A 16,537-nucleotide genomic window follows, 5' to 3' on the forward strand; every position below is an offset into this window, starting at 1 on the left:
CCCGCACCGTGCTCACTCCTCTACTCCCGCACCTTGCTCACTCCTCTACCCCTGCACCGTGCTCACTCCTCTACTCCCGCACCGTGCTCACTCCTCTACTCCCGCACCGTGCTCACTTCTCTACTCCCTCACCATGCACACTCCTCTATTCCCGCACTGTGCTCACTCCTCTACTCCTGCACTTTGCTCACTCCTCTACACCTGCACTGTGCTCACGCCTCTACTCCCGCACTGTGCTCACTCCTCTACTCCTGCACTCTGCTCACTGCTCTACTCCTGCACTGTGCTCACTCCTCTACTCCTGCACTTTGCTCACTCCTCTCCTCCTGCACTGTGCTCACGCCTCTACTCCCGCAATGTGCTCACTCCTCTATTCCTGCACTTTGCTCACGCCTCTACTCCCGCACTCTGCTCACTCCTCTATTCCTGCACTGTGCTCACTCCTCTACTCCCACACTGTGCTCACTCCTCTACTCCCGCACTGGGATCAGTCCGCTACTCCCGCACTGTGCTCACACCTCTACTCCCGCACTGTGCCCACTCCTCTACTCCCGCACTTTGCTCACTCCTCCACTCCCGCACTCCCGCACTGTGCTTACTCCTCTTCTCCTGCATTGTGCTCACTCCTCTACTCCCGCAGAGTGCTCAATCCTCTACTCCCGCAGAATGCTCTCTCCTGTACTCGCGGACTGTGCTCACTCCTCTACTCCCGCACTGTGCTCACTCCTCTACTCCCGCACTGTGCTCACTCCTCTACTCCCGCACTGTGCTCACTCCTCTACTCGCGCACTGTGCTCACTCCTCTATTTCCGCTATGTGCTCACTCCTCTACTCCTTCACTGTGCTCACTCTTCTACTCCTCCACTGAGCTCACTCTTCTACTCCCGCACTGTGCTCACTCCTCTACACCTGCGCCGTGCTCACTCCTCTACTCCTGCACTGTGCTCACTGCTCTACTCTCGCAGTGTGCTCACTCCTCTCCCCGCGGACTGTGCCTACTCATCTACTCCCGCACTGTGCTCACTCCTCTACTCCCGCACTGTGCTCACACCTCTACTCCCGCACCGCACTCACTCCTCTACTCCCACACGGTGCTCAGTCCTCTACTCCCGCACTGTGCTCACACCTCTACTCCCGCACCGTACTCACTCCTCTACTCCCGTACGGTGCTCAGTCCTCTACCCCCGCACTGTGCTCACACCTCTACTCCCGCACCGTACTCACTCCTCTACACCCGCACTGTGCTCACTCCTCTACTCCCACACTGTGGTCACTCCTCTACTCCCACACTGTGCTCACTCCTCTACTCCCGCTCTGTGTTCACTCCTCTACTCCCGCACCGTGCTCACTCATCTACTCCCGCACTGTGCTCACTCCTCTACTCCCGCACTGTGCTCACTCCTGTACTCCTCCACTGAGCTCACTCTTCTACTCCCTCACTGTGCTCACTCCTCTAGTTCCGCACTGTGCTCACTCCTCTACTCCCACACCGTGCTCACTCCTCTACTCCCGCACCGTGCTCACTCATCTACTCCCGCACTGTGCTCACTCCTCTACTCCCGCACTGTGCTCAGTCCTCTACTCCCGCACTCTGCTCCTTCCTCTACTCCATCACTGTGCTCACTCCTCTACTCCTCCACTGAGCTCACTCTTCTACTCCCTCACTGTGCTCACTCCTCTACTTCCGCACTGTGCTCACTCCTCTACTCCCGCACTGTGCTCACTCCTCTACTCCTGCACTGTGCTCACTCCTCTACTCCCGCACTTTGCTCACTCCTCTACTCCCGCACTGTGCTCACTCCTCTACTTCCGCACTGTGCTCACTCCTCTACTCCCGCACTGTGCTCACTCCTCGACTCCCGCACTGTGCTCACTCCTCTACTCCCGCACTTTGCTCACTCCTCTACTCCCTCACTGTGCTCACTCCTCTACTTCCGCACTGTGCTCACTCCTCTACTCCCGCACTGTGCTCACTCCTCTACTCCCGCTCTGTACTCACTCCTCTACTCTTGCACTGTGCTCACTCCTCTACTCCCGCACTGTGCTCACTCCTCGACTGCCGCACTGTGCTCACTGCTCTACTCCAGCATTGTGCTCACTCTGCTAATCCCGCATAGAATCACTCCTCTACTCTCACACTGTGCTCACTTCTCTACTCCAGCACCGTGCTCACTCCTTGACTCCCACATTGAGCTCACCCTTTTCTCCCACACTGTGCTTACTCCTCTACTCCCCCAATGTGCTCGCTCCTCTACTCCTGCATTTTGCTCCCTCCTCTACTCCCGCACTGTGCTCACTCCTCTAATCTCGCACTATGCTCACTCCTCTACTCCCGCACTGTGCTCACTCCTCTAGCCTCACACTGTGCTCACTCCTCAAATCCCGCACTGTGCACACTCCTCCACTCCCGCAATGTGCTCACTCCTCTACTCCCGCACCTTGCTAATTTCTCTACTCCCGGACCGTGCTCACTCTTCGACTGCCACATTGTGCTCACCCTTTACTCCCGCACTGTGCTCACTCCTCTACTCCCCCATTGTGATTGCTCCTCTATTCCCGCACGGAGCTCAGTCCTCTACTCCCGCAACGTGCTCAGTCCTGTGCTCCCGCACTGTGCTCAATCCTCTACTCCCGCACTCTGATCACTCCTCTAATCCCGCACTCTGCTCACTCCTCTACTCCCGCACCGTACTCACTCCTCTGCACCCGCACTGTGCTCACTCCTCTACTCCCACACTGTGGTCACTCCTCTACTCCCACACTGTGCTCACTCCTCTACTCCCGCTCTGTGCTCACTCCTCTACTCCCGCACCGTGCTCACTCATCTACTCCCGCACTGTGCTCACTCCTCTACTCCCGCACTGTGCTCACTTCTCTACTCCCGCACTCTGCTCCCTCCTCTACTCCATCACTGTGCTCACTCCTCTACTCCTCCACTGAGCTCACTCTTCTACTCCCTCACTGTGCTCACTCCTCTACTTCCGCACTGTGCTCACTCCTCTACTCCCGCATTGTGCTCACTCCTCTACTGCCGCACTGTGCTCACTGCTCTACTCCAGCACTGTGCTCACTCCTCTACTCCCGCACGGTGCTCACTCCTCTACTCCCGCACTTTGCTCACTCCTCTACTCCCGCACTGTGCTCACTGCTCTACTCCCGCACTATGCTCATTCTTCTACTCCCGCACTGTGCTCACTCCTCTACTCCCGCACTGTGCTCACTCCTCCACTCCCGCACTGTGCTCACTCCTCTACTCCCGCACTTTGCTCACTCCTCTACTCCCGCACCATGATCACTCCTCTACTCCCACACTCTGCTCACTCCTCTACTCCTGCATTACGCTCACTCCTATACCCCCGCAATGTGCTCACTCCTTTACACCCGCACTGTGCTCACTCCTCTACTCCCGCACAGTGCTCACTCCTCAACTCCTGCACTGTGCTCACTCCTCTACTCCTGCACAGTGCTCACTCCTCTACTCCCGCACTGTGCTCACTCATCTGCTCCCGCACTGTGCTCACTCCTCTACTCCCTCACTGTGCTCACTCCTCTACTTCCGCACTGTGCTTCTCCTCTACTCCCGCATTGTGCTCACTCCTCTACTGCCGCACTGTGCTCACTGCTCTACTCCAGCATTGTGCTCACTCCGCTAAACCCGCATAGAATCACTCCTCTACTCTCACACTGTGCTCACTCCTCTACTCCCGCACGGTGCTCACTCCTCTACTCCCGCACTTTGTTCACTCCTCTACTCCCGCTCTGTACTCACTCCTCTACTCCCGCACCGTGCTCACTCCTTGACTCCCACATTGAGCTCACCCCTTTACTCCCGCACTGTGCTCACTCCTCTACTCCCGCACCGTGCTCACTCCTCTACTCCCGCATCTTGCTCACTCCTCTACCCCCGCACCGTGCTCACTCCTCTACTCCCGCACCGTGCTCACTCCTCTACTCCCGCACCGTGCTCACTCCTCTACTCCCGCACCGTGCTCACTCCTCTACTCCCGCACTGTGCTCACTCCTCTAGCCTCACACTGTGCTCACTCCTCAAATCCCGCACTGTGCACACTCCTCCACTCCCGCAATGTGCTCACTCCTCTACTCCCGCACCTTGCTGACTTCTCTACTCCCGGACCGTGCTCACTCTTCGACTCCCACATTGTGCTCACCCTTTACTCCCGCTCTGTGCTCACTCCTCTACTCCCGCACCGTGCTCACTCATCTACTCCCGCACTGTGCTCACTCCTCTACTCCCGCACTGTGCTCACTCCTCTACTCCCGCACTCTGCTCCTTCCTCTACTCCATCACTGTGCTCACTCTTCCACTCCCTCACTGTGCTCACTCCTCTACTTCCGCACTGTGCTCACTCCTCTACTCCCGCACTGTGCTCACTCCTCTACTCCCGCACTGTGCTCACTCCTCTACTCCCGCACTTTGCTCACTCCTCTACTCCTGCACTGTGCTCACTGCTTTACTCCCGCTCTGTACTCACTCCTCTACTCCTGCACTGTGCTCACTCCTCAACTCCCGCACTCTGCTCACTCCTCTACTCCCGCACTGTGCTCACTCCTCTACTCCCGCACAGTGCTCACCCCTCTACTGCCGCACTGTGCTCACTCCTCTACTCCCGCACCGTGCTCACTCCTCTACTCCCGCACTGTGCTCACTCCTCTACTCCCGCACCGTGCTCACTCCTCTACTCCCGCACCGTGCTCACTCCTCTACTCCCGCACTGTGCACACTCCTCTACTCCCGCACCTTGCTCACTCCTCTACCCCCGCACCGTGCTCACTCCTCTACTCCCGCACCGTCCTCACTCCTCTACTCCCGCACCGTGCTCACTCCTCTACTCCCGCACGATGCTCACTCCTCTACTCCCGCACTTTGCTCACTCCTGTACTCCCGCACTGTGCTCACTCCTCTACTCCCGCACTGTGCTCACTCCTCTACTCCCGCACTGTGCTCACTCCTGTACTCCCGCACTGTGCTCACTCCTCTACTCCCGCACCGTGCTCACTCCTCTACTCCCGCACCGTGCTCACTCCTCTACTCCCGCACTGTGCACACTCCTCTACTCCCGCACATTGCTCACTCCTCTACCCCCGCACCGTGCTCACTCCTCTACTCCCGCACCGTGCTCACTCCTCTACTCCCGCACCGTGCTCACTACTCTACTCCCGCACGATGCTCACTCCTCTACTCCCGCACTGTGCTCACTCCTGTACTCCCGCACTGTGCTCACTCCTCTACTCCCGCACTGTGCTCACTCCTCTACTCCTGCACTGTGCTCACTCCTGTACTCCCGCACTGTGCTCACTCCTCTACTCCCGCAATGTGCTCACTCCTCTACTCCCGCACTGTGCTCACTCCTGTACTCCCGCACTGTGCTCACTCCTCTACTCCCGCACTGTGCTCACTCCTCTACTCCCGCACTGTGCTCACTCCTGTACTCCCGCACTGTGCTCACTCCTCTACTCCCGCACTATGCTCACTCCTCTACTCCCGCACTGTGCTCACTCCTGTACTCCCGCACTGTGCTCACTCCTCTACTCCCGCACTGTGCTCACTCCTCTACTCCCGCTCTGTGCTCACTCCTCTACTCCCGCACTCTGCTCACTCCTCTACACCAGCACTGTGCTCACTCCTCTACTCCTGCACTTTGCTCACTCCTCTCCTCCCGCACTGTGCTCAGGCCTCTACTCCCGCAATGTGCTCACAACTCTACTCCCGCACTCTGCTCACTCCTCTACTCCCGCACTGGGCTCAGTCCTCTACTCCCGCATTCTGCTCACTCCTCTGCTCCCGCACTATGCTCACTCCTCTACTCCCGCACTGTGCTCGCTCCTCTACTCCCGCACTTTGCTCACTCCTCCACTCCCGCACTCCCGCACTGTGCTTACTCCTCTTCTCCTGCACTGTGCTCACTCCTCTACTCCCGCAGAGTGCTCAATCCTCTACTCCCGCAGAGTGCTCACTGCTGTACTCGCGGACTGTGCTCACTCCTCTACTCCCACACTGTGCTCACTCCTCTACTCCCGCACTGTGCTCATTCCTCGACTCCCGCACTGTTCTCACTCCTCTACTCGTGCACAGTGCTCAATCCTCTACTCCCGCTATGTGCTCACTCCTCTACTCCTTCACTGTGCTCACTCTTCTACTCCTCCACTGAGCTCACTCTTCTACTCCCGCACTTTGCTCACTCCTCTACTCCCGCACTGTGCTCACTCCTCTACACCTGCGCCGTGCTCACTCCTCTACTCCCGCACTGTGCTCACTGCTCTACTCTCGCAGTGTGCTCACTCCTCTACTCGCGGACTGTGCTCAATCATCTACTCCCGCACTGTGCTCACTCCTCTACTCCCGCACTGTGCTCACACCTCTACTCCCGCACCGTACTCACTCCTCTACTCCCACACGGTGCTCAGTCCTCTACTCCCGCACTGTGCTCACACCTCTACTCCGCACCGTACTCACTCCTCTACTCCCGCACGGTGCTCAGTCCTCTACTCCCGCACGGTGCTCTGTCCATTACTCCCGCACTGTGCTCACACCTCTACTCCCGCACCGTACTCACTCCTCTACTCCCGCACGGTGCTCAGTCCTCTACCCCCGCACTGTGCTCACACCTCTACTCCCGCACCGTACTCACTCCTCTACTCCCGCACTGTGGTCTCTCCTCTACTCCCGTACCGGGGTCAATCATATAATCCCGCACCGATCTCACTCCTCTACTCCCGCACTGTGCTCACTCCTGTACTCCCGCACTTTGCTCACTCCTCTACTCCCGCACTGTGCTCACTCCTCTACTCCCGCTCTGTGCTCACTCCTCTACTCCCGCACTCTGCTCACTCCTCTACTCCCGCACTGTGCTCACAACTCTACTCCCGCACTCTGCTCACTCCTCTATTCCTGCACTGTGCTCACTCCTCTGCTCCCACACTGTGCTCACTCCTCTACTCCCGCACTGGGCTCAGTCCTCTACTCCCGCACTGTGCTCACTCCTCTACTCCGCCAATATGCTCGCTCCTCTATTCCCGCACCGTGCTCACTCCTCTACTCCCGAAATGTGCTCTCTCCTCTAATCTCGCACTGTGCTCACTCCTCTACTCCCACAATGTGCTCGCTCCTCCATTCCCGCACAGTGCTCACTCCTCTACTCCCGCAGAGTGCTCAATCCTCTACTCCCGCAGAGTGCTCACTCCTGTACTCGCGGACTGTGCTCACTCCTCTACTCCCGCACCGTGCTCACTCCTCTACTCCCGCACCGTGCTCATTCTTCTACTCCCGCACTGTGCTCACTCTTCTACTCCCGCTCTGTGCTCACTCCTCTACCCCCGCACCGTGCTCACACCTCTTCTCCCGCACCGTGCTCACTCCTCTACTCCCGCACTGTGCTCACTGCTCTACTCCCGCTCTGTACTCACTCCTCTACTCCTGCACTGTGCTCACTCCTCTACTCCGCACTGTGCCCACTCCTCTACTGCCGCACTGTGCTCACTGCTCTACTCCAGCATTGTGCTCACTCCGCTAAACCCGCAGAGAATCACTCCTCTACTCCCGCACCGTGCTCACTCCTCGACTCCCACATTGAGCTCACCCCTTCACTCCCGCACTGTGCTCACTCCTCTACTCCCGCACTGTGCTCACTCCTCTACTCCCGCACTGTGCTCACTCCTCTACTCCCGCACTGTGCCCACTCCTCTACTGCCGCACTGTGCTCACTCCTCTACTCCCGCACTGTGCTCACTGCTCTACTCCCGCACCGTGCTTACTCCTTGACTCCCACATTGAGCTCACCCCTTTACTCCCGCACTGTGCTCACTCCTCTACTCCCGCACCGTGCTCACTCCTCTACTCCCGCACCTTGCTCACTCTTCTTCCCCCGCACCGTGCTCACTCCTCTACTCCCGCACCGTGCTCACTCCTCTACTCCCGCACCGTGCTCACTCCTCTACTCCCGCACTATGCTCACTCCTCTACTCCCGCACTGTGCTCACTCCTCTAGCCTCACAGTGTGCTCACTCCTCAATTCCCGCACTGTGAACACTCCTCCACTCCCGCAATGTGCTCACTCCTCTACTCACGCACCTTGCTGACTTCTCTACTCCCGGACCGTGCTCACTCCTCTACTCCCCCATTGTGATCGCAACTCTATTCCCGCACGGAGCTCAGTCCTCTACTCCCGCAACGTGCTCAGTCCTCTACTTCGCACTGTGCTCAATCCTCTACTCCTGCACTCTGATCACTCCTCTAATCCCGCACTCTGCTCACTCCTCTACTCCCACAATGTGGTCACTCCTCTACTCCCACACTGTGCTTACTCCTCTACACCCGCTCTGTGCTCACTCCTCTACTCCCGCACCGTGCTCACTCATCTACTCCCGCACTGTGCTCACTCCTCTACTCCCGCACTGTGCTCACTCCTCTACTCCCGCACTCTGCTCCTTCCTCTACTCCATCACTGTGCTCACTCCTCTACTCCTCCACTGAGCTCACTCTTCTACTCCCTCACTGTGCTCACTCCTCTACTTCCGCACTGTGCTCACTCCTCTACTCCCGCACTGTGCTCACTCCTCTGCTCCCGCACTGTGCTCACTCCTCTACTTCCGCACTTTGCTCACTCCTCTACTCCTGCACTGTGCTCACTGCTTTACTCCCGCTCTGTACTCACTCCTCTACTCCTGCACTGTGCTCACTCCTCTACTCCCGCACCGTGCTCACTCCTCTACTCCCGCACCTTGCTCACTCCTCTACCCCCGCACCGTGCTCACTCCTCTACTCCCGCACCGTGCTCACTCCTCTACTCCCGCACCGTGCTCACTCCTCTACTCCCGCTTTGTGCACACTCCTCTACTCCCGCACTGTGCTCACTCCACCACTCCCGCAATGTGCTCACCCCTCTACTCCCGCACTGTGCTCACTCCTCTACTCCCGCACTATGCTCACTCCTCTACTCCCGTACCGGGGTGAATCATATAATCCCGCACCGATCTCACTCCTCTACTCCCGCACTGTGTTCACTCATCTACTCCCGCACTGTGCTCACTCCTCTACTCCCGCACTGTGCTCACTCCTCTACTCCCGCTCTGTGTTCCCTCCTCTACTCCCGCACTCTGCTCACTCCTCTACTCCCGCACTGTGCTCACTCCTCTACTCCCGCACTGTGCTCACGCCTCCACTCCCGCAATGTGCTCACAACTCTACTCCCGCACTCTGCTCACTCCTCTATTCCTGCACTGTGCTCACTCCTCTACTCCCACACTGTGCTCACTCCTCTACACCCGCACTGGGCTCAGTCCTCTACTCCCGCACTGTGCTCACTCCTCTACTCTGCCAATATGCTCGCTCCTCTATTCCCGCACCGTGCTCACTCCTCTACTCCCGAAATGTGCTCACTCCTCTAATCTCGCACTGTGCTCACTCCTCTACTCCCACAATGTGCTCGCTCCTCTATTCCCGCACAGTGCTCACTCCTCTACTCTCGAAATGTGCTCACTCCTCTAATCTCGCACTGTGCTCACTCCTCTACTCCCGCACTGTGCTCACTCCTCTACTCCAGCACTGTGCTCGCTCCTCTACTCCCGCACTGTGCTTACTCCTCTTCTCCTGCACTGTGCTCACTCCTCTACTCCCGCAGAGTGCTCAATCCTCTACTCCCGCAGAGTGCTCACTCCTGTACTCGCGGACTGTGCTCACTCCTCTACTCCCGCACTGTGCTCACTCCTCTACTCCCGCACTGTGCTCACTCTTCTACTCCCGCACTGTGCTCACTCTTCTACTCCCGCACCGTGCTCACTCCTCTACCCCCGCACCGTGCTCACACCTCTTCTCCCGCACCGTGCTCACTCCTCTACTCCCACACCGTGCTCACTCCTCTACTCCGCACCGTGCTCAATCCTCTGCTCCCGCACCGTGCTCACTCCTCTATTCCCGCACTGTGCTTTCTCCTCTACTCCCGCACTGTGCACACTCCTCTACTCCCGCACTGTGCCCACTCCTCTTCTCCCGCACTGTGGTCACTCCTCTACTCCCGCACTGTGCTCACTCCTCTACTCCCGCACTGTGCTCACTCCTCTACCCCCGCACTGAGTTCACTCCACTATTCCCGCAATGTCCTCACTCCTCCACTCTCGCACGGTGCCCTCTCCTCTACTCCCACACTGTTCTCACTCCTCTACTCCTGCACCGTGCTCACTCATGTACTCCCGCACCGTGCTCACTCCTCTATTGCCGCACCGTGCTCACTCCTCTACTCCCGCACTGTGCCCACTCCTCTACTGCCGCACTGTGCTCACTCCTCTACCCCCGCACCGTGCTCACACCTCTTCTCCCGCACCGTGCTCATTGCTCTACTCCCGCTCTGTACTCACTCCTCTACTCCTGCACTGTGCTCACTCCTCTACTCCGCACTGTGCCCACTCCTCTACTCCCGCACTGTGCCCACTCCTCTACTCCCGCACCGTGCTCACTCCTCGACTCCCACATTGAGCTCACCCCTTCACTCCCGCACTGTGCTCACTCCTCTACTCCCGCACTGTGCTCACTCCTCTACTCCCGCACTGTGCTCACTCCTCTACTCCCGCACTGTGCCCACTCCTCTACTCCCGCACTGTGCTCACTCCTCTACTCCCGCACTGTGCTCACTCCTCTACTCCCGCACTGTTCTCTCTCCTCTACTCCCGCTCTGTGCTCACTCCTCTACTCCCGCACTCTGCTCACTCCTCTGCTCCCGCACTGTGCTCTCTCCTCTACTCCTGCACTTTGCTCACTCCTCTACTCCCGCACTGTGCTCACGCCTCTACTCCCGCAATGTGCTCACAACTCTACTCCCGCACTCTGCTCACTCCTCTATTCCTGCACTGTGCTCACTCCTCTACTCCCACACTGTGCTCACTCCTCTACTCCCGCACTGGGCTCAGTCCTCTACTCCCGCATTCTGCTCACTCCTCTGCTCCCGCACTGTGCTCACTCCTCTACTCCCGCACTGTGCTCGCTCCTCTACTCCCGCACTTTGCTCACTCCTCCACTCTCGCACTCCCGCACTGTGCTTACTCCTCTTCTCCTGCACTGTGCTCACTCCTCTACTCCCGCAGAGTGCTCAATCCTCTACTCCCGCAGAGTGCTCACTGCTGTACTCGCGGACTGTGCTCACTCCTCTACTCCCACACTGTGCTCACTCCTCTACTCCCGCACTGTGCTCATTCCTCGACTCCCGCACTGTTCTCACTCCTCTACTCGTGCACAGTGCTCAATCCTCTACTCCCGCTATGTGCTCACTCCTCTACTCCTTCACTGTGCTCACTCTTCTACTCCTCCACTGAGCTCACTCTTCTACTCCCGCACTTTGCTCACTCCTCTACTCCCGCACTGTGCTCACTCCTCTACACCTGCGCCGTGCTCACTCCTCTACTCCCGCACTGTGCTCACTGCTCTACTCTCGCAGTGTGCTCACTCCTCTACTCGCGGACTGTGCTCAATCATCTACTCCCGCACTGTGCTCACTCCTCTACTCCCGCACTGTGCTCACACCTCTACTCCCGCACCGTACTCACTCCTCTACTCCCACACGGTGCTCAGTCCTCTACTCCCGCACTGTGCTCACACCTCTACTCCGCACCGTACTCACTCCTCTACTCCCGCACGGTGCTCAGTCCTCTACTCCCGCACGGTGCTCTGTCCTCTACTCCCGCACTGTGCTCACACCTCTACTCCCGCACCGTACTCACTCCTCTACTCCCGCACTGTGGTCTCTCCTCTACTCCCGTACCGGGGTCAATCATATAATCCCGCACCGATCTCACTCCTCTACTCCCGCACTGTGCTCACTCCTGTACTCCCGCACTTTGCTCACTCCTCTACTCCCGCACTGTGCTCACTCCTCTACTCCCGCTCTGTGCTCACTCCTCTACTCCCGCACTCTGCTCACTCCTCTACTCCCGCACTGTGCTCACAACTCTACTCCCGCACTCTGCTCACTCCTCTATTCCTGCACTGTGCTCACTCCTCTGCTCCCACACTGTGCTCACTCCTCTACTCCCGCACTGGGCTCAGTCCTCTACTCCCGCACTGTGCTCACTCCTCTACTCCGCCAATATGCTCGCTCCTCTATTCCCGCACCGTGCTCACTCCTCTACTCCCGAAATGTGCTCTCTCCTCTAATCTCGCACTGTGCTCACTCCTCTACTCCCACAATGTGCTCGCTCCTCCATTCCCGCACAGTGCTAACTCCTCTACTCCCGCAGAGTGCTCAATCCTCTACTCCCGCAGAGTGCTCACTCCTGTACTCGCGGACTGTGCTCACTCCTCTACTCCCGCACTGTGCTCACTCCTCTACTCCCGCACCGTGCTCATTCTTCTACTCCCGCACTGTGCTCACTCTTCTACTCCCGCTCTGTGCTCACTCCTCTACCCCCGCACCGTGCTCACACCTCTTCTCCCGCACCGTGCTCACTCCTCTACTCCCGCACTGTGCTCACTGCTCTACTCCCGCTCTGTACTCACTCCTCTACTCCTGCACTGTGCTCACTCCTCTACTCCGCACTGTGCCCACTCCTCTACTCCCGCACTGTGCCCACTCCTCTACTGCCGCACTGTGCTCACTGCTCTACTCCAGCATTGTGCTCACTCCGCTAAACCCGCATAGAATCACTCCTCTACTCCCGCACCGTGCTCACTCCTCGACTCCCACATTGAGCTCACCCCTTCACTCCCGCACTGTGCTCACTCCTCTACTCCCGCACTGTGCTCACTCCTCTACTGCCGCACTGTGCTCACTCCTCTACTCCCGCACTGTGCTCACTGCTCTACTCCCGCACCGTGCTCACTCCTTGACTCCCACATTGAGCTCACCCCTTTACTCCCGCACTGTGCTCACTCCTCTACTCCCGCACCGTGCTCACTCCTCTACTCCCGCACCTTGCTCACTCCTCTACCCCCGCACCGTGCTCACTCCTCTACTCCCGCACCGTGCTCACTCCTCTACTCCCGCACCGTGCTCACTCCTCTACTCCCGCACTATGCTCACTCCTCTACTCCCGCACTGTGCTCACTCCTCTAGCCTCACAGTGTGCTCACTCCTCAATTCCCGCACTGTGAACACTCCTCCACTCCCGCAATGTGCTCACTCCTCTACTCCCGCACCTTGCTGACTTCTCTACTCCCGGACCGTGCTCACTCCTCTACTCCCCCATTGTGATCGCAACTCTATTCCCGCACGGAGCTCAGTCCTCTACTCCCGCAACGTGCTCAGTCCTCTACTTCGCACTGTGCTCAATCCTCTACTCCTGCACTCTGATCACTCCTCTAATCCCGCACTCTGCTCACTCCTCTACTCCCACATTGTGGTCACTCCTCTACTCCCAAACTGTGCTCACTCCTCTACACCCGCTCTGTGCTCACTCCTCTACTCCCGCACCGTGCTCACTCATCTACTCCCGCACTGTGCTCACTCCTCTACTCCCGCACTGTGCTCACTCCTCTACTCCCGCACTCTGCTCCTTCCTCTACTCCATCACTGTGCTCACTCCTCTACTCCTCCACTGAGCTCACTCTTCTACTCCCTCACTGTGCTCACTCCTCTACTTCCGCACTGTGCTCACTCCTCTACTCCCGCACTGTGCTCACTCCTCTGCTCCCGCACTGTGCTCACTCCTCTACTTCCGCACTTTGCTCACTCCTCTACTCCTGCACTGTGCTCATTGCTTTACTCCCGCTCTGTACTCACTCCTCTACTCCTGCACTGTGCTCACTCCTCTACTCCCGCACTGTGCTCACTCCGCTACTCCCGCACCGTGCTCACTCCTCTACTCCCGCACCTTGCTCACTCCTCTACCCCCGCACCGTGCTCACTCCTCTACTCCCGCACCGTGCTCACTCCTCTACTCCCGCACCGTGCTCACTCCTCTACTCCCGCTTTGTGCACACTCCTCTACTCCCGCACTGTGCTCACTCCACCACTCCCGCAATGTGCTCACCCCTCTACTCCCGCACTGTGCTCACTCCTCTACTCCCGCACTATGCTCACTCCTCTACTCCCGTACCGGGGTGAATCATATAATCCCGCACCGATCTCACTCCTCTACTCCCGCACTGTGCTCACTCCTCTACTCCCGCACTCTATTCACTCCTCTACTCCCGCACTGTGCTCACTCCTCTACTCCCGCTCTGTGTTCCCTCCTCTACTCCCGCACTCTGCTCACTCCTCTACTCCCGCACTGAGCTCACTCCTCTACTCCTGCACTTTGCTCACTCCTCTACTCCCGCACTGTGCTCACGCCTCTACTCCCGCAATGTGCTCACAACTCTACTCCCGCACTCTGCTCACTCCTCTATTCCTGCACTGTGCTCACTCCTCTACTCCCACACTGTGCTCACTCCTCTACTCCCGGACTGGGCTCAGTCCTCTACTCCCGCACTGTGCACACTCCTCTACTCCGCCAATCTGCTCGCTCCTCTATTCCCGCACCGTGCTCACTCCTCTACTCCCGAAATGTGCTCACTCCTCTAATCTCGCACTGTGCTCACTCCTCTACTCCCACAATGTGCTCGCTCCTCTATTCCCGCACAGTGCTCACTCCTCTACTCTCGAAATGTGCTCACTCCTCTAATCTCGCACTGTGCTCACTCCTCTACTCCCGCACTGTGCTCACTCCTCTACTCCAGCACTGTGCTCGCTCCTCTACTCCCGCACTGTGCTTACTCCTCTTCTCCTGCACTGTGCTCACTCCTCTACTCCCGCAGAGTGCGCAATCCTCTACTCCCGCAGAGTGCTCACTCCTGTACTCGCGGACTGTGCTCACTCCTCTACTCCCGCACTGTGCTCACTCCTCTACTCCCGCACTGTGCTCACTCTTCTACTCCCGCACTGTGCTCACTCTTCTACTCCCGCACTGTGCTCACTCCTCTACCCCCGCACCGTGCTCACACCTCTTCTCCCGCACCGTGCTCACTCCTCTACTCCCGCACCTTGCTCACACCTCTACTCCCGCACCGTGCTCACTCCTCTACTCCCGCACCGTGCTCACTCCTCTACTCCGCACCGTGCTCAATCCTCTGCTCCCGCACCGTGCTCACTCCTCTATTCCCGCACTGTGCTCTCTCCTCTACTCCCGCACTGTGCACACTCCTCTACTCCCGCACTGTGCCCACTCCTCTACTCCCGCACTGTGGTCACTCCTCTACTCCCGCACTGTGCTCACTCCTCTACTCCCGCACTGTGCTCACTCCTCTACCCCCGCACTGAGTTCACTCCACTATTCCCGCAATGTCCTCACTCCTCCACTCTCGCACGGTGCCCTCTCCTCTACTCCCACACTGTTCTCACTCCTCTACTCCTGCACCGTGCTCACTCCTCTACTCCCGCACTGTGCTCACTCCTCTACTCCCACACTGTGCTCACTCCTCTACTCCCGCACCGTGCTCACTCCTCTATTCCCGCACCGTGCTCACTCCTCTACTCCCGCACTGTGCTCACTCCTCTACTCCCGCACTGTTCTCACTCATCTACTCCCGCACTGTGCTCACTCCTCTATTCCCGCACCTTGCTCACTCCTCTACCCCCGCACCGTGCTCACTCCTCTACTCCCGCACTGTGCTCACTCCTATACTCCCGGACTGTGCTCACTCCTCTATTCCCGCACCTTGCTCGCTCCTCTACTCCCGCACCGTGCTCACTCCTCTACTCCCGCACCGTGCTCACTCCTCTACTCCCGCACCGTGCTCACTCCTCTACTCCCGCACCTTGCTCACTCCTCTATTACTGCACTGTGCTCACTCCTCTACTCCCGCACTGTGGTCACTCCTCTACTCCCGCACTGTGCTCACTCCTCTACTCCCGCACTGTGCTCACTCCTCTCCTCCCGCACTGTGCTCACTCCTCTACTCCCGCACTGTGCTCACTCCTCTACTCCCGCACTCTGCTCACTCCTCTACACCCGCACTGTGCTCACTCCTCTATTCCCGCACCTTGCTCCCTCCTCTACTCCCGCACCGTGCTCACTCCTCTACTCCCGCACCTTGCTCACTCCTCTACTCCCGCACCGTGCTCACTTCTCTACTCCCTCACCGTGCGCACTCCTCTATTCCCGCACTGTGCTCACTCCTCTACTCCCGCACTGTGCACACTCCTCTACTCCCGCACTGTGCTCACTCCACCACTCCCGCAATGTGCTCACTCCTCTACTCCCGCACTGTGCTCACTCCTCTACTGCCGCCCTATGCTCACTCCTCTACTCCCGTAACGGGGTCAATCATATAATCCCGCACCGATCTCACTCCTCTACTCCCGCACTGTGCACACTCCTCTACTCCCGCACTGTGCTCACTCCACCACTCCCGCAATGTGCTCACTCCTCTACTCCCGCACTGTGCTCACTCCTCTACTCCCGCACTGTGCTCACTCCTCTACTCCCGCACTGTGCTCACTCCTCTACTCCCGCTCTGTGCTCACTCCTCTACTCCCGCACTCTACTCACTCCTCTACTCCCGCACTGTGCTCTCTCCTCTACTCCTGCACTTTGCTCACTCCTCTACTCCCGC

This window comes from Somniosus microcephalus, chromosome 2, assembly GCF_052327205.1.
Source record: "Somniosus microcephalus isolate GS21.2 chromosome 2, FLI_Smic_1.0, whole genome shotgun sequence".
Taxonomy (NCBI): domain Eukaryota; kingdom Metazoa; phylum Chordata; class Chondrichthyes; order Squaliformes; family Somniosidae; genus Somniosus; species Somniosus microcephalus.